This window comes from Vulpes lagopus, chromosome 11 (assembly GCF_018345385.1).
Source record: "Vulpes lagopus strain Blue_001 chromosome 11, ASM1834538v1, whole genome shotgun sequence".
In the NCBI taxonomy this organism is placed as follows: Eukaryota; Metazoa; Chordata; class Mammalia; order Carnivora; family Canidae; genus Vulpes; species Vulpes lagopus.
Genome location: NC_054834.1, coordinates 108,906,948 through 108,926,765, shown reverse-complemented (window position 1 = coordinate 108,926,765; position 19,818 = coordinate 108,906,948). Strand labels below are relative to the sequence as shown.

The 19,818-nt window shown below is 37.4% G+C and overlaps 1 protein-coding gene across 2 annotated transcripts in view; it reads left to right on the top strand.

The window, feature by feature from the left end:
* Positions 1-19,818, top strand: part of CALCRL (calcitonin receptor like receptor) — a 100,541-nt gene that overhangs the window by 12,554 nt on the left and 68,169 nt on the right. The window contains exon 2 of one of the 2 annotated variants that reach the window (XM_041722089.1): positions 7,072-7,139. The exons of the other annotated variant lie outside the window; for it this stretch is intronic. The gene's annotated coding sequence lies outside the window, so the exon portion shown is untranslated. The remainder of the gene's footprint in view (positions 1-7,071; positions 7,140-19,818) is intronic. 2 annotated transcript variants of the gene reach the window in all.

Genomic DNA, 19,818 nt, shown 5'->3' with positions numbered 1-19,818 from the left:
TCTGAAGAGCATGTGACTCTTGATCTCAGGGTTGGGAGTTCAAGCCCCACGCTGGGTGTAGAGATCACTTAAAAAATAAAATCTTTTAAAATAAAATAAGAACTTAAAGAATAAGGAACTCATTTAAAAAATAGACTGCAAAAAATGACTAATTTCTTACAGGGAGCAGACTCACTTTATACTTTCTCAGGCTAGTAATCAGCTCTTCCTATGACAGACACTCCCAGCAGTCTGATTCAGAAAAAGGCAGTGCCAAACTATTTGTTCTCTCTCATCAAGATTCAGCAGAGACACCACATAATCTTGAGAACTTTTTCTAATAGTGCTACTTGTAGGATGAAAAAAAGGCTGTTCTGAGGTTTGAGTAATTGCCTGACATAAGAAATTGCTGACAATTTAAAAAGGTTTCACTAATTATCACAGTTGGCTCTCCACTGCTTAGTGGATTTAAAGGTATATCCTAATATTCATATATTATTTTAGTGATTTTTCAGCCTTTATATATGCTAGATCACCTTGACTGTGTTAAGTATCTCTATTCTAGAAGATTCATAGTAACACCAGAGACAGCTAGCTCGCCTACAGGATAAAATATGATCTTAAATCAGTTTTGAAGTTCATGATGTTGCCCCAAACAAATGTGTGTGTGTGTTTTTTAAGATTTTATTCATTTATTCATGAGAGACACACACAGAGAGAGGCAGAGACCCAGGCAGAGGGAGAAGCAGGCTCCATGCAGGGACCCTGATATGGGACTCGATCCCAGGTCTCCAGGATCACACCCTGAGTGGAAGGCGGACACTCAACCACTGAGCCACCAGGTGTCCCTCCCCAAACAAATGTTATTAACAATTCTCTAATTAGTCCTATTTTAACTAATTCCTCTTTCCAACTGTCCTCACCTCCGATGTCTCTAAAGGAACAAATGTGCTCTCCATCTTCACATGCCTCCCACCCTCGGAGTTAATCCAGAACAACGGTATTTTGTTACAGGTCTGGTGATAGTGTCTTTGGTAAATGACAAGATGGAGGGTTTGAAGATTCCCCTAGAAGCTGATAAAACAAGACATGAAAGGAACAAGTTAGGGAGTGAGGGGACAATCTGGAGAGCAGAGAAAAGAAAAGGTTCAGAAAATTTTTTATCTACAGAACCAATCTCTATTTCTATCTATCTTTATCTCTATCTATCTCTATCTCTATCTCTATCTCTATCCATCTCTATCTCTATCTCTATATCTCTACATCTCTCTCTATCTCTATCTCTATCTCTACCTCTATCTCTATCTCTATCTCTGACTGTCAGAATGTAATTGACTTAGAAATTATCGCTCACTGTGTGAACATGAAACCAGAGCGAGAGATGGGCCTTCAAAGTAAAAGAAATTAGATCAAGAAAAGGGGGGTGAACCAAAGAGAGAAAACGAAAGAGAAGATGAAAGAGGCAATAAACGGAGATAAGTTGGTTCAATAAGATATATTTTATTGCCACAAAGGTTAGAAAGTAAAAATCCAGCCCTGAACTGCATAAATTAAGATGCGGAGACGCTGTGAATACTTGGCCATGTCTACCTCGTTAGTATGCAAATGCCTTCCAGCTGCTTGGTCTAACAGCTCAGATAGCAAGACTTTACCTGCCCTTTGGTTTGGGAAATTAGGTTGAGGGTTAAGCCTAGAAGTTATTCCTCCTGATAAGAGGCGAGGAGTGTTTATGAAGCAGGTATGAGAAGCAAACACCAGCCCCTGGATGATAATCAGACTCTAAGGCTTGGGCCCAATTGGTCAAGATAATGTCTGCACAATTAAGGATTCATGGAGTCTGACCCACTGGCAAGTGTAGCCTGTGGGGGACACTTTCTCAAAAGGCAGCCCAGACATGGAGCTGGGTTAATCACAGCACATCGAAAGCAGCAGGACTGGTTGGTAAAATACAAATGACCGGGCTCATTTCAGACCTACCAATTCAGGCTGATGGCTCAGCGTGGAGAGGGGAGAAGCCTTGAATGAGCCCTGTGGGCCCTGAAATCAGCGTTCCCTCTACTGAACTCTGGATATGCTGAGAATGGGACATAAAAACACAATCAGGTCCAAATTTACAACAACAAAATCAAGGCATGAACCAGACACACGTTTAAACCAAATGATTCTCTTTCTAAATAATAAAAGAGCAAGCATTGATTGCATGAACTGCACACAAATAACAAAACATATATGTTACTTTCTCTTCTAATTTTGGCTTTGAAAATTACTAATTTTGTGATGTGGGGGTGCATTTTCCCTGCCTGAGTCATCCTCACTTAAAAGTCTTGAGAACCTGGTAATAATCCAAAATACAACTTTATTGACCCTTTCTTCCTTCACTGGACTCAGGGGTAAATACACATACACACACACACACACACACACACACACACACACACACTGCATGCAAACTGATTTATGAGCTTTTCACCCCTGGCATTCCAAAATTTCCTCCATATAACTAGGAAAGTAACCGGAAGTCAAAAAAAGTCATACACACTAAGTCACATTTACAAAATTTTAAGCTTTTAAATTGTGCATGGACTATGTCTTAAGTGTGAAATATTCCAAGGGAGTCTAATCTTAACAATATTCTGACCGAAGGAGGTAAACTTTCAAACTGGGTTGGTAATGTGTGAGGCAGCCACATTCCCCGCCCCAGTGCCCTGGCCTCTTCCACAGACATTGCATCTTGACATCTTGCTCCATAATTCCACAACGAACACCTAATTCCAGGGTACGGAGTCACACTCTCCATACCGTGCCTACAAAACTATTTTATAATTGTAAGAATCGGGTACACACAGGATTCTGCATACCACAAATATATTATTTAAACAAATCGATGCCTGTCTACCTGGAACCCGGCGTGTCCATCATGTTCCTCTCAGTTAAGTCCCACACATGGCACATGGCCCCCGAGGTTAAACCATTACCCCAAACTTGCACTTGTCATTCCTCTGCTGTACTTCAGGGTACTTTAGGGCTTTGTCACATACGCACATGTTTTAAGCAACGTGTCTCTTAGTTCTGCTGTTTCTATTTTTGTGAAAGTCCCATCCCTCTGAACCAGAGCCTCCAGAGTTTGCTTCTCTCGTTTAGCATTTTGGGGACGCAGCCCTATTAATGCATGTTGCGATTTCTTCCTTTCCACGGTTGCAGTGCCCCCCACTATGAGGGTTCCAGCGTGCATTTCTCTGCTCCCGCTGAGAGACATTTGGATTGCTTCCACCATTTTACTGTTACAAACGATGAAGCAACGAGTGAATTTCTCACGAATCTTCTGGTACACACATGCCTGAGTTTCTTCAGGGAATCTACGTAAGAGTGGGATTTCAGGACTTTAGCAATTCAAAGTGCTTGTACCAATTTATACTCTCATCAACAGGGTCTGAAGTTTCCACTGCACCACGTCCTTTCCAACACTTTCCATTATGGTTAAAACTTTTAAATTTCTGCCAGTCTGGTGGGAGTAACATAATATCTCATCGTGATTTTAATGTACGTTGCCCTGATTATGCATCACCGAAAATCTGTACGTGAAAAGAATTAAAAATTTTCTCTGAAACATTTGTTTTTAATGGGGTAGCAGTGACTTGAGGCTATAGAATTATGGCCAAGCCATTTTTGCTTATAATTATTTAAAAGAAGGACTAACTATCTCGTTTTTGTTAGGCGGTCCAGGGAAAGAGTGTATTTTAGTACATTTAGAACTCCGAGTGTATGAATAGCATTTCTCACCCTGACAAGACCACGAACTGATAATCCCTAGAATCATATCCCTAACTTCCTATTTCCTTTATTCAAAACCCCATCAAAGACACATCAAAATCTCTTTTAAAAATTGAGGAAGAAAATGACTAATTCCATTTGGATGCATGTGCACTTTTTCTTTAATAGGCTTTATTTTTTAAAGCAGTTATAGGTTCACAGCAAAATTGGATGGAAGGAACAAAGCTTACCCCTACTGCGCCATCCCCATTCATACCCACCCCCTCACTGTCAATGTCCATCACCAGAGTAGCATGGTTGTTACAATCGATGAACCTGAGCATAATCACCCCGAATCCACAGTTTGCAGCAGGGTTCAATCTTGGTGTTGAACATCCTATGACTTTGAACAAATATATAATAACATGTGTTGTATGCTTTTTACAAACTTTTGCATAGTTAAGATCATTTATGGAGCTTATAAATCTCTTGAAAGACCTGGTGTCTCTCTACTGTTGTAAAAACTATTTCTTATTCATAAAAATATTATAGAACGCATTGGAGCTTGTGCCTTTCACATAATCCCTCATTTCTGAAACCCCTTGATTGCCCTTGTACACATCAGCTGAATTCAGCCAATATATTTTTTCAGTATTCTGATTTTCTCTTAATCAGTATGCTTAGGTTTGCATTTTTTGTAGCTCAATTGTTGTGTTAAATCACCACATTACATGAAGAAGGTTTATCTGTTATTCTTGTTTGCTGTATTTCTTTTGTGTTTTCAGGAGGTTTAGTTGATTTTGATCTCATTGTCTAATCAGTTCAGCCAATGGCCCTACTTGAAGAAGATAGGTGTTCTTTTGAGTTTTATCTGGGCTTAAAAACCTAGAGGCTTTATCTCTTCTTGGCATCTTTTCTTCTTGGATGTTAATTAATCTCTGGTGCTACAGATACAGATATTTTTCAGAGGACAGTGGAAGTCAGACTATGCTGACATATGCATTATGATATTAAAATGTACAACACAGGGGCGCCCCGGGGAGCTCAGCAGTTGAGCATCTGCCTTTGGCTCAGGGCGTGACCCTGGGATCTCAGGATCGAGTCCCCCATCGGGCTCCGTGCATGGGGCCTGCTTCTCCCTCTGCCTGTGTCTCTGCCTCTCTCTCTCTCTCTCTGGGTCTCTCATGAATAAATAAATAAAATCTTTTAAAAAAAATGTACAACACATTGGGGTGCCTGGGTGGCTCAGTTGGTTAAGTGCCTGACTCTTGATTTTGGCCCAGGTCACGGTCTCAAGGTTGTGAACTCAAGCCCCACAAAAGGCTCCATGATCTGTGGGGAGTCTGCTTGAGATCTTTCCCTTTCCCTCAGCCCCTCATCCTGCTTTCTCTTGTTCTTTCCTTCTTTCTCTCTAAAATTAATTAATTAATAAAAATACATAATTAATTAATTAATTAAAAAAACCATGTACAACATGTTTACTAATCAAAATTATGTCATCTGTAAATTTTCTGATAGCCAGAAGAAACTACTGACATACTTGTTTTTCACTCATCCCAAATCACCAAAATAATGGAAAGATTCTTTCATAGTGTTTTCAGCTGGAGTGAAATAAAATCTCCAGGGCCATGCAGAAGAAAACCAGTCATACTACACGGTCCTTTCTATTTCATGTGCTATTTTTTTTTTTTTTTTTAGCAATTTGGGAAAATACTCAAAATAAACTTCTTTTTTTTTTTTTAAGATTTTATTTATTCATGAGAGACACAGAGAGAGGCAGAGACAGAGGCAGAGGGAGAAGCAGGCTCCATGCAGGGAGCCCGACGTGGGACTCGATCCTGGGACCCAGGGTCATGCCCTGAGCGGAAGGCAGATGCTCAACCACTGAGCCACCCAGGCATCCCTCAAAATAAACCTCAACTTTGAACCCTCTGAATTCCATACATAGGCCAGTAAAGCTGAGACTGACAAGAGTTTCTACTTTTTTCAAAATAGCTTGAAGAAAATCCAGATTCTAAAACTGTGCAGTGTTTGTTGGTGTGAAAATACACATCTACTTAATAAGACAAGATCACGACGCTAATTATAACATATACTACTACACAATCTATAATAATATATAATGAATTATTAAAAATATGTGCAGGTGTATACATTTACAAAGTAATCCAAGAATGTTTTTTGAGACACAACGATTTGATTGCAGAGATTGCTTTTAACATAGCTTTCTTCACATGTTTGAGCTTTCACGTAAATATCCCTAATGGCTCCATAGACATCCTGGGCAATCATCCAAAGATTATCATTCGAAGTAGCAACAAATTGATGATTCATAAAAGTAAGTTCAACAAAAGCCTCCCGAATCACAATATGAACTAATGGAGATGAATAGTTTGCGAAGAGAAATTTAACATTTTTGAAGTTCAGGAAGCCCAATTACCATGTAAATGTGCAGCAGGATAAACAAGTAGCTATATCTTGTCTTCAACATTAGTTTGGGTCTGAAAAGATGCATATAAACTCCATTTATAGGGACGCCTGGGTGGGTCAGTGGTTGAGCATCTGCCTTCAGTTCAGATAGTGATCCCAGGGTCCTGGGATTGAGTCCCACATTGGGGTCCCCACAGGGAGCCTGCTTCTCAGCTGGTGTCTCGGCCTCTCTCTCTCTCTCTCTCTCTGTGTGTGTGTGTCTCTCACACACTCTTTTTTAATCTTAAAAAATATAGATTCAAACTCCATTTATATACATTAAGTCTTTGTTTGGTGGTGGGTGGATCTTACTTTTTGGTAATATCCTCTGTTTAAAGAAAGTTAAATGTTAAACTGCCATCATCCAGCCTCTGCTCCCCCTTTGACAGGTTTATGACACTCTTTTCCCATCATTCATTCCACTTGGATCACCCAGAACTTCTCCCTATACTTTGAACCTGTGATATATTCCATCCTCAGAACCACTGACCAATCCTTCCCTTCTGGAACATTTCTCCTGAACATTTCAGGGCATCCACTTCTTCCTATTGCTAAGATCTTAAACAACAGGGACCATCCTTCATGTTTGTGCCCCTTAGAATCTTCATTATTAAAAAATAAAGTGCCAAGAACAAAGTTTTTGATTACTTCCAGGTTAGCATGATGGCAACCTGGCAACCTCAAACTGCCTGATACCTCTCCTCACAACTTCCCATTAAAATTCAACATTTAAAATACAGGGGTTTATGGTTTTAACAACAACAACAACAACAAAAAACCTCACTAGTATCTAACTTTAAGTTAAATTCTAGGGAATCCCATTATTCACTAATAATATTGCCAAATTCACAGGAATGTTCTCTTGTCATCCAGGGTTCTACGATGATACACCAACCACTTGTGCTGCCACCTGTCAAAACTTTGGATGGCCCTACTTTCAGGTATTGCACACATTACAAAAGAACATTCAGGACCTAAAGAAAGGAACATGTTTACTTTCCAATGAAGTTGAAAACAATACGAACATGTAAACAATAATAAGAAAGATTTCACAGAATGATTTATAACTTAATGTCAAATAGCTCCTGAATAAAGGGAATTTTAAAAGGGAGTCTAACAAAATACTGGTAGAGATGGACTTATGGACAAACCTACAAGGTCATTTCCTTGGGACCTCTGGATATGCATTGAGCCCCCGAGTTCTTGTTCCCTGGGCCAGAAAACTAGGAGCATTAAATTAATTTGAATGGGTCCTATCACATTTAGTGATATTAGTGATTTGCTAATATTTGCCACAAACATCACACACACACACACACACAGGTACACACATGCACGTATATAATATCTGTGGCTAACCTTATTATAACTGTATATATTTACATAGAAAACAGAATTATGTTTGATGTTATTAAATAATAGGGCTAGATTGCTCGTTTGAACTAAATAATGTTCTTCTCTAGGGTTCTTCCTTTTCTGAATCACACTGGTGCTGTTCTATTCCTACAAGCGATTGTAAAACTTGATTAGGACATCACTTATAAATAAGCAAACAGGAAAACGGGGCGGGGGGGGGGGTAAACTGTTTCAAAGATTTAAGTTGTTCTAGGCACTATTTTTAGAACTCCCTGGCCAAAAACAGTTTCCATTTTAATCCTGGGCATTAATTACAAGCTTCAGGGGCAGGGATGCTTCCAAAAAGATTACTGCTGTAGACAGATGTGTCTTCTTATTTATATTTAGCGTTGTACTTCCCTGTCAGATAACATATTAATTATGCAATTATTATTACACCCTAAGGCCCCCTTCCTGACAAAATTAGTTTTCCTGTCCTAACTTATTTTTAGATTGCAAAGTAGTTAACAAGTCAATCATGTATCATCCCGATAAACGATAATAGCATTAATGAAAAAAGGCTCCTAAATAATTTTACCTTAAATTCGAAGCTAAGTGGTATAATTCCTTCTTCTGATTTTCAAATTCCCAAGCCATTCGGCTGGACCCAAAAATAGGCCCTCTATAATTATTCTTTTTCCCACAGCACGTCTTTGGGAACTCATCATTGTTGTTCTATCCTTTTATGTGTCAGCTTCCTTAGCACATTACATTTTATATGAGTCACTGTTCCTTAGAGCAAGGTTTGAATGCTCAAAATGCCTACTTATATCTGACAGCCGGGCTTTTTTTCCTGAACTTTTTTATGTGAAGTGGAGCCAGATCAATTTCTATAAGTCCCAATTTTGCTTAACGAAGACATATAGGAAAGAGCATAAAATGGAAGGAAATTCACTTACTAGACAAAAACCGATTTTGACCTCCACTGCCTGTGTGTACCAGTGGAAACTATGAGGATGACATGATATTTTTTTCTAAGGGTCTTTCCAACTTATAATTTTTAACATTTATTGGATACTGCGAAGGAGATAAATCGGATGTGGCTTGAACATGAAAGGTGCTAATTTAAACTGTTTTCATTAGATTGATCTCTGATCTGAGTATTGGTCCGTTTCTGGGGAGAAGTTTCCTGCCTCTTTTGCACTTTTTAAAATCTTATTTGTAACAAGGACAGTTTAAGGCGATGTGCTTAAATTCCAGCAGGAAAGGTGCTGAAAACTGTCTCTAGGGAGGCTGAAAAATAGAACTGAGACCCAGGCCTGCCATTTGCTATGATACTAGTTTGACTCGTGTGTGTGGTTTAACTTGAACCTAATGAAAGAAGCACAGGACTGGGACTTGGGGAGCTCCTGGTCTGAGCTCACCGACCACGTGGGGAGAAGAGGCAAGAAGTCTCCTAAACTCCTACTTTCCAAGTCTGTAGAATAAGCGGCCTTCACTGCGATTCTTGCTCAGGTCCACTCAGCTCTGAGATTCTAGAAACTCTGAAAGCAATTCTGCTCAATTAAGGACCGGGACGACATAAGGTACTATCTGAAGTTCTTCGCGACCAAGTGATTTGTGACAGCTCAAGGCTAACTTCGAATATTTTTGCGCTGCTTTATTTAGAAAATCATCACTTAGGCTCTGAAACATAATCAATGGCTAAGAGGTGGGAAAGAGGAAAAAACTAAGGAGACTTTCTCTGGCTGGATTGAATTTTGGCGATAGAAGGATCTGTTTCTAGCTATCACTAAAGGTTAATAATCTGACTAAAAGTTCTTCTATGTCTCAACATAGCAGCAATATTAATTTTTAAATTTCTAATAATGTGACAAGTCCACTTTCACATTTAACTCTTAATCCAAGTGAAACTGAATCTCAGATATAAGTGTTTCCTCCAAATTGATGGACAGGTGTATTCACACTTTTCATTAAATATTTAGTCTTTTCTATTACTGATTTGAAATTTAACTGAATTGTTGTATTTATTAAGTTCTATTAACAAAATTATTTTGGATTCTAAGATCCATCTGTTTTTTTTGTTGTTGTTGTTATTTGCTCAGTTAAACTTTAGAATTATTCATCACCTTGGGGTGCCTGGGTGGCTCAGTCAGTTAAGTGTCTATCTTCGGCTTACATCGTGATCCCAGGGTCCTGAGATCGAGTCCCACATCAGGCTCCCTCTCCCTCTGCCTACTGCTCCGCATTCTGTGCTCTTGTGCTCTCTCTCTCTGTCAAATAAATAAATAAAATCTTTTATTAATCTATTATTCATTACCTTAATAGCATGATATTTATAGATTATTTGGGAGATAATTAAGCATCTTCATATATTTTAGTTTTACATCTACTAATACACAATGCCTATTTATTGAAAATTATTTTATGGCTATAAAATAATTATATATTTTCTTCTAAATGGCTCTATCTGCAGGAGGAGTATTTATTCTTGAATATTGGGTAAGACTTTCCTAACAGAGCAGGATGACATTTTTCTCAGAAAATATGAATAGTGCTGAGAATCAGTAGTGAGTCAGTTTGGTTAGAATAGTAGGAAGTAAATCGAGGTAAAGCTGGAACTTAATGTTTGTAAATTGTATTAAATTACTCCAGAAAAGTTGTATGTCTAGTCTTTTGAACCATGCTCAACAGATCAACTCCATGCATGATTGTCCTACCATCCTTTGTAAGTGTTATAGCAAACTGTCCCATTGCTCAGAGTTAAAAACAGATGAACTAGAAGACAATTTTTCCAGGAGATATGACCTATTATAAATATAGGTATAAAAACATATAAAATACATTCTTAAATGTATTTTTTAAAGAATCAAAGGATTTAATTCCTAATAGTTAGAATGTCCCCCAAAATACCTGTTCTCATCTTGCTGTATAATGAGACATGTTTCCAATAAAAATGATTGAAATAAAAATTATGAATTAAACAAAATGAATTTAGCACAACTGATGAGGAACAGTTGTTATATATACTTGTTATTTATGTTAACTTACATATGTCACATGCAAATTTAAGAATGAATCTAAGTCAAACACCCACCTCAAAACTCAGTGTTGCCATGATCAAGTGCCTTCGTATCCCTTAAAAATATGTTTCTCTGAAAATGCCTTTCTAATTCACTTTTAACCTGATTCTCATCCCTGAAATAGCCCTTTCCTTCCTTGACCTTCATAAAAAGTTGTATACATATAAATTGCTTTAGAGCATAGTAGACTTCATTGCAGATTTTCATAATGGAAGACTCAGAAGAAACTGACACGCTAGCAATGCAAACTTCAAATTAAATGGTGAACATCACCATTTTTAAAATGTCACCTATCCCCCCAGTATCTTATATATTTCCAGCCTCTCTCCACTGTTCTGGATCCACTCTGACTTTCTTTATTCTTTCTCTTTATCACCTATTTGCCTGATTCCTTTCCAGAAGAGACAATAATACATTTTCTGATACTGATGTATGGAGACAAGATTTCTTTTTATTTGAGCACCTGCTAACATTTATGGCCATGTGCCTGCTCCACTCCAAGTGTTATTTTATTTTATTTTATTTTATTTTATTTTATTTTATTTATTTATTTAAATATTTTATTTCTTTACCTAATCTCTACACCCCTGCTGGGGCTCGAACTCAAAACCCTTAGATCAAGAGTTGCATGCTGTATCAACTGAGCCAGTGAGGGGCCCAATGTCATCTTTAATGTATTTTATCCGGAAAACCCAGTTCTTTCCATAAGATGATTTCTGATGCCAATGTTATGATAATAAATTAAGTTGTTATGAGAATTTTAATACTCACTTCATATTTAATAGCTAAAAAAGTCATCATTGAAATTTAATAGAAATCACACTATATGCAGTGTACATAATATGAATTTTCATAAATTTATTTACTTATCATCTGTTCCTTTTCACATTTGCTTTACATTAAATTATAATTTAACCCTTAATCATTTTTCTGACTGTAGTACTCAGCATAATGGCTCTCAATATTTAGGTAGAATTGAATTTCATCATCTAATATGTCTTACACTTTAGACCAGTGATCTATAAACCAGGGTATGGATACTCCTAAGGGTAGGCAGCAACAGCTTATTTTATAGGAATCAATTTGTATATCTTTAACCTTCATTTAAACCCCATTCTAACTCTTGCCATTAGAAAATCCCCAGGGTTCAAGCTGTAGGCCAGTTCTTCATTTTTACCTCTCCTTTCTTATAGTCTTCCTTTTTTTTTTTAAAGATTTTATTTATATATTCATAGAGATAGAGAGAGAGAGAGAGAGAGAGAGAGAGAGGCAGAGACACAGGCAGAGGGAGAAGCAGGCTCCATGCAGGGAGCCCGATGTGGGACTCGATCCCAGGACCCCAGGATGACGCCCTGGGCTGAAGGCGGCGCTAAAGCACTGAGCCACCCGGGCTGCCCTATAGTCTTCCTTTTACTTCTTTATGCACACATATATGTGGGCATTCTTTCACACTTTTGAGTCTTACTACAAAACATTTCTGCAAAGTGCCAACAATACGTTAGGCCATAAATAAGAGGACAGGGACAATGTTGACGTTGATGCCACCCAGGCCTCCTTCAAAATGAGTTCCCCCTTTTCTTCATTTCATTTAACTATGTATTAATAATAAAATTTTACTTTTGCATTTAAAAATCATGTTTCAAAATTTATAATAAATTTACTATGATTTGATCTAGAGTATAAATCCTAAAGCCAAACTACCTGGTTGAAATCCTGAATCAACCACTTTTTAATCCCTTTGTGAAGTTAGTAAACCTACTTGTTCCTCACTTTCCTCATAGGTAAACCTGAGAAAAACACAGTGCTTATCATACATGCTTTTTAATAAGGTGATCATAAAGTCCAAAAACCAAATATTACTTTTTAATCTATTATAAGTGAGAAATTATTAGTATTGTATTTTAGAGAAGGAGGAAGAAAGAAGGGGCAGGGGCAGAAGGAGAGAGAGAATCCTAAACATAGGGAAGAGCCCATCCTGAGGCTTGATTTCTCAACCCTGAGATCATGACCTGAGCCCAAATCAGGAGTCGGTTGCTTAACCAACTGAGCCACCGAGAAAAAAAATCATCTATGATGCATCATTTATGTTTCCAGACTTGGTGGCCACCCTGTACATAAACTGATAGACAGAAGTAGAGATAGAAGCCTTTAGTACTATCAGGGCTTGGTATTTGGTAAACTTTTCAAAAGTGTTAGCTACTATAATATCAACATCATCATCATCATTATTATTTCTAATAAAATCGTAATGGTAATACAATCAGGTAGGATTTTTAAAAAGCATTCATTGACAGTCATTTGGATGGGAAAAAATTTTTAATAAAATTTCACCAAGGTACATATTTTGTTGCATAGAAGATTTTGAGAAGCGAAGACTTCATTGAAAATCTTCCTATAAAAAGATTAGAAGAGGCTTGCATAGTAGCCATGCAGTCACTTCAAAGGAAAAGAAAGACAACAAACATTGCAGTCCTTAAAATGTCCTGCTCACTCAGTGATCGATTTTCTGCCTCTCTCCATCTTTCTGGCTTAATTACAGTAAGACTAATCGGATCTGGGGTAACGTGACTAGATACTACATATATCACGTGGAAGTGTGCCGTTGGTGCTACTAGTAAGTAAAACAAGTATATGGCTTTATAAGCAGTGGGTTGGAACATAGCAAAAAGGTTTCTCTTTTGTTATTAAGCATAATAAATCATAGGGAGGTTAAGAAAGTTCCTTTTGAAACCGGGGCTTATAATTCTATGTATAATAATTTATATCTGTAATTTCTGATTATTAACAAACAGCTTACTTTTTTTGATAATGAAGTTTTATTTTTGATAATGAAGAACTTTATACATTCACAAAAAAAACATAAAGAGGTTGCCATTAGATATGGGAAAACTCCCTAACCTTCTACCAAGATGCATGGACTCATAAAGTCAGCAATCAGCTGTACAGAGAGTATCTTACAGAGGGATTGTTAAGATATTTAACAAGCTTGTTCAGTGGGATAGATCCATCCTTATGACTAAGAATCAGACCCTTCAGGCCAAATTCCAGCCAGAGTCTGTCAGACTCCAGATGAATTCTAATAGTTGATGGGATGTGGATTTCCCCTATCTAGGAAAACCCCACATTAAAAAAAAAAAAAAGTGCCTCCCCACCCCCCACCAAAAACATTGTTTGTTTTGCTCAGATATCTTACTATTGTTTCATTTGTCTTCCATCCTATCTCCCAGGCCCTCCTTAAGCTTCCTTTCAAAGCAAATTACTTATCTTTCTTTGGAATATATTGATTTTGACAAAATCTTTCATCTTCCCAGAACATGCACACCCTAGCCTGAGTGTGACAAAGTAAAATCACCAATTACATCATGCCACTTCATTTATACCTATCAGGATTATAAACGAGCTGCTTATTAACTTCCAGCCCGCTCTTCCTAAACTGCCCATATTTATATCTCTCTGGGATTATCTCATTTTCTGTTTATGTTACTCTATTAGTCACAATATACTTATAAATGCCAGATGGGGGGGCGCCTGGGTGGCTCAAAGCGGCTGCCTTTGGCTCAGGTCATGGTCCGGGGTCAGCCCAGCCCAGGGCTCTCCTTCCGCCCCTCCCCCTTGCTCAAACTCAAAAGCACACACACACACACTCTCTCTCAAATACATAAATAAAATCTTAAGAAAATAATAATAATAAATAGTGCCAGTTGGGCAAGCCTTCCTCTTAGTGGCTTGCTCCGTTAATGTATAGAATTCTGCTAATGTATTTAATGATATGCTATTTATATGTCTACTAATCATTAACAAGCTGAAAAAACATTGACATGTATTGCTTCCTGGAAGAGGGAGCAAAATTTCTACCTAAAGCAGTGGAAAAATGCCTAGGACCTAGGAATTAAAAAAGGATGTGGCATATGAGGAAAGCACAGTCATTTATTGTATTTTACAGGAAATTCCTGCTGTGGCTAAAAGTTCTTTGCTCTCTCAGACTGCTGTAGATAGAAGACAAAGGAAAACCAACACAAATTGTAGCTTTTAATATGCTGAATCTGAAGTTTGCCTGCCATGAGAAATAGACTCTGGATTTAAAGGAAACTAACGCTATGATTCAATAAACCTGGCAAATAGACCTGGTGACAATTAGTTAATTCAAGACAGCCTTTAGGCCCACTTTTATTGTTTTAGGCTGTTTTATAGGACATCCAAACCTCCAGCTGAAAATTCAACTCTCTGTCAACTGTTTTGTCTACATGACACCAAAGAGTAAGAGAAACTTACGTAACCAATAGCTATCAATTCCCACCACGAAGATTGACCTCGTTGGGCATGTCCACATTTAAAAAAACAACAACAAAATTTGGCTACTGTTCATGAGGCTTTCAGCAGGACAGCCCCTATCTACGAGGAAAAATTATGCCCTGCTGAAGTTATTATTTTTTACTATCTCTCAAATAGAGGAGACTTGTTTTTTCACATTTACTGCAGAATTGGTAACAAATTCTAGGTTTAAATCATTTGGGATTACACTTTAAAGAGTGTGCTAATCATAGTTACTTATTTCCAGGAAAAGTTTATTATTCCCTATTTACTCTCAATTTTTTCCAAAGTCTTTGGACATTCAGTAAAGGATCCAGAAAACAGTGCTGTGACACATAGACTCCACAGCACTGGAAACACTAACACACATACACACATAAGGTCACAAAATACTTTAGAATGAATTTTCCCATCATTAGTGTAAATTTTCTGAATCATAGCAGACCTTAGAATTTATGGTTATATCCTGATCATAAAAATATTCCCCAATAATATCCTATAGGATAAGTTTTGTGTTTTCTTTCCAAGGGAAAATAATATTGGATACTTCTATAACATCTCAGATTCTACATGACGTTTGATAGAATATTCGGTGGAAAATCATGCATAAACATACATACATACATAGATGTAACCTTGAAGAACGTTAGCTGAACTTCAAATGTGTTCTGGGGGAAATTTTCACGAAACAAAAACGAAGGGAAAGAAGTGTGTTCACAAAGATATACTAAGCTAAAAAGCATCAGACTATCTTTTTGGTCTACATTTTGCAATGCCTGGTTTGGAAAGGCCTGTATATCCTTGTAGCCGTAAAAATTCTTCTAGGGGCACCTGGGTGACTTAGTCGGTGAAGCATCCAGCTCTTGATTTTGACTTAGATCATGATCTCAGGGATGGAGCCCTGTGGGGGCTCCCCACTCGGCAGGGCATCTGCTTGAGGATCTCTGTCTCTCCCTCTGGTTGTCCCTCTGCCCCTCCCCCTGCTTGCACATGTGCACATCTCTCTCTAATAAATAAATCTTTAAAAAGAAAAAGAAAGAAAAATTCTTCTATTACCTTCTATTATTATTGCCTATTACTGTCTTTGAAGGTCAAATTGATCTTTGCTAAATTTTAGCTGGGAACAGGGAACAGCTATGTTTTCTCCCATAAGCCCTCTCTATCTAAATATTGTAATGTAAATAGAATTGTAATTTCTATTGGATTACAATTCTGTAACTTAGAAGTCTTTGCTACCATGTCTGGCACAGAGCTTTCAAAAGCCTCACATTCGATACTCTAAAATATTAGCTTTAAAGCTTTATAGGACCACAGGTATCCTTACAGATTTTTGATACAACCCCCTACATTTTTTAAATGAAAAAATTGAGAAACAAGCAAATAAAAAAAAAACAAGTTAAAAGAAAGAAAATAGTAACTTCGTATCACAACCAAAATTAACATCTGTTTCTTTTCAATATACTTGTAGTGACCGTTCTACACAATTACTGCAGATGACATCATCATGTCTTTTAGAAATTATCTATAGACGACACTCCATTCTTCACATAGACCTAATCTTTCTCCATGTTCTTCTGGATGTTCTCTAATATGGTGAACTTGAAACTTTAAGCATTCTCTCATGAAGGATATTGTTATCCTTAGGATATCACTCTCGTTAGATTTGATAAATAAACCCCCTTCATGATGCCCCCAAACAGCCACATCCTGTTAAATCTAGACTTCAAGAAATCACAGTGTTTTAGGTTTCATGTCCCATCCAATGTCCACTGAGTTCGTCAACTTATTTTCCAACTGGGCTCACATCATATGCTGATGTGTCTTAAACTTCAGGAGAGTTGTTGCCTCAAGATCTCTCATGCGGTTTTACAGCCAACTCTGTTCAAATAAGCACTGTGATCGTATCTGTTGAAAAAAATATGAACTATCAAATTTTTGAAATTGCTCTCCATAACCTGACATGATGAAAATGCTACCCAATGAACAGACAGTGCACACGTGTGTGTAGAGACTTTGTGGCCATGGTGTCTGTTCCAGGTCTCGTCATTTTATTGTATTTCTTTTCCCTTTATGTAACAACCTACTTCGCACTAGGGCCTTAAGAAACTCACCAGGCAATAAGTTTTTATGTTGAAAAAGGTTTCAGATAAAATGTATTTTATATGGAAAATAAAACCAGAGTGAGCAGGGGCATCAAGCTGACGTCAAACATTGGTGAAGTAGAAAAAATAGAGACAAAGCACAGACTCTGTTCATTACATGTAACTTTTTTAAGTCATTGATTTTTAAATATGCCTGAACCCATATATAAATATATATTTTTTATTGAAATCTCAGTAATAAAGAACACATGACCATTTGTAGTTATAAACGGTTGTGCACATTCTATCTTGAAAATGCTGTTGGCTCCGTTCACAGGATTTCGCATATGTGGGATGATTTCTCTGACACAGCATAGGGTTACAAATAGGGATTTCAGTTAGGGGGCATGTTTCTAGTCTCTCTTCTTCCTCTGACCAGTTGCATTAATGTGGTCAGAACATTTCACTTCCCTGGTCCTAAGTGTCCTCATCCATAAAGTAAATGTTTTGTACCTATTTGATCTTGTTTTGTGAAATGATGATATTTAAACAAAATAATAAACACAATACATATAATTTGCATCAAATACAAGCTTTGATTACTATTATTATTAATGAAACCATTAGGTCCTTTTAATTTCTATGAATGGCATGGAGTTAAATTTTGGCGGATGATGTTCTATTTTGAATCATTTCACTACTCTGTTTCACTAGAATTCTATGTAAAATATGGGTACTTACTGTGGGTAGCTAATATGAAGGTAAAATACTGAGTTGAAAGTGTCTTCTATAATTTATTCTCTTCAGCTGTTAACTGGTCATGCATGTATGGCTTATAGATATCTCACTACATAATCTTCCAAAAAAATCATGTTACATACTGTTTTGCTTATTATGAAAAAAAAAAAGATACTTTTTGGAGTCAGAAAGATCTCAAATTGATGTGATTGCTAAAATGAACAACCTCAAGGCAGAAATTGCATAGCATTACTTATTATGGTCCATTTTTTTTCTCGAAGTATATTTTAATGCTCTTAATATAGGCAAAGAAACCAAGCTGAATATAAGAGAACAGTAAGGATTATTTATTTTCATGTCCTCTCTGTAGGATGTACCACGGTGGTGCACACACAGTAAGCAAATGCTCCACGATAATGGATCTTTTAGTGAAGGTTTTGTTCTATAGGGGTGGGAGGGGGAGCATATGTTTCATATAAACTTTGAAATAGTGCTGATAAATATCTATATAGCCAGTGACTATTTGGGAGAGTGAAATATAACAGGGTCCAAAGGTAGTTCTGGTTAACAGGTATATTTAGGAGCCAGAGAGTCTCAGGTTGGAATCTTAGCTTGCTAACTTCATGAGTGAGATGACTTTGAGCTTTAATTTCCTTACCTGGAAAAAATAAGAGAGAGAATGTAACAAATTGAATGGAAAAAATAAGAGAGAGAATGTAATAAATTGAATGTGATAGTGTGCTTCCGGTGCCTATGACCGTGCTTAGCAAAGTAAACAATAAAGAGTAGTTATTACTATGTAAATTATCCTATAATCCTGATTGTAATTGTTATAAATAACATTGAATTAAACCTTGGTTTACCGTAATTTATTTTAGATCGTATTTAGATAATATATCTATTTTTGATATTTTGATAATGGATTATTGAATGCTACCTCAATGAATCCTGACAATTTCTGCTTTCCTTTTATTAATTAGAGGAACCAGGATGAGATGCCCGGTCCAAAGTTTACTTCCTAGTACCCTGCACCAGCATCTATACACTTGAAAAATATACAGAGGGACTTTGAATGTTACTGAAGAAGAAAATAGTAGGTTGTTTTCTTTTGTGAGAACTAACCTGTGATGAGGAAAACATAAAGACCGAGTATGGCCTAGTGCCTATACTTTACTGGTCATTTGAATTGGTTTGGGGATTCTAAGGACCTGAAGATGGAAGCAACATTTTCATGAGAAAATTAGTAAAATGGTGAACTTTTTTTTATTTTTTTTTAATTTTTTAATTTTTATTTATTTATGATAGAGAGAGAGAGAGAGAGAGACAGAGAGAGAGAGAGACAGAGAGAGAGACAGGCAGAGGGAGAAGCAGGCTCCATGCACTGGGCGCCCGATGTGGGATTCGATCCCGGGTCTCCAGGATCTCGCCCTGGGCCAAAGGCAGGTGCCAAACCGCTGGAATTGTTCAGGGGGCAGTACAGCAGAGGGTCAAGTTAGAGGCCTTTTTTCTTTAGAGGCCATTTTATACCATTTCTGTGCAGAACACAGAAGGACGCTGGTGCCTCTAGATTTGAAGACTTTGAGAGGATTAGGATAGAGTCTTTGTGATATCATTGTCAAGTTGAAGTAGTAAGTCATGGCAAGATTAAGGTCACTACAGTGATTTTTAGGGCAGAGGACTTAGACCAAGGAAGTTTGAATGCTAGAGAACAAATGGTGTGGGTTGGTCCTTTGAAAGAGACTGGCTTGTGAAGCATCTCTAGGGATTTCAAGGGACACTTGAGACCTTGCAGGATGCTGAAGGACCTGGGTTCTAAGGGGGAGACAAAATCAGAAATTTGTGGATTATTGATAACATGACTTAATATCCATAGGCTTCCAGGGTCTAAGAAGATTTCAGCCACACGAAAAAGAGTTTTTTAGTCTTAGTCTTAATTTAGTCTTAATGACAATTAAGATATTTCAATAGTGTGGAGCCAAGAGGTTTCAAGGCGTTTGGATTCATGGAAATAGTATGTGAACTATGGGATTACTCACTTGATTCAAAGTGTCTTGTGGTTTCACGTGAGTCAC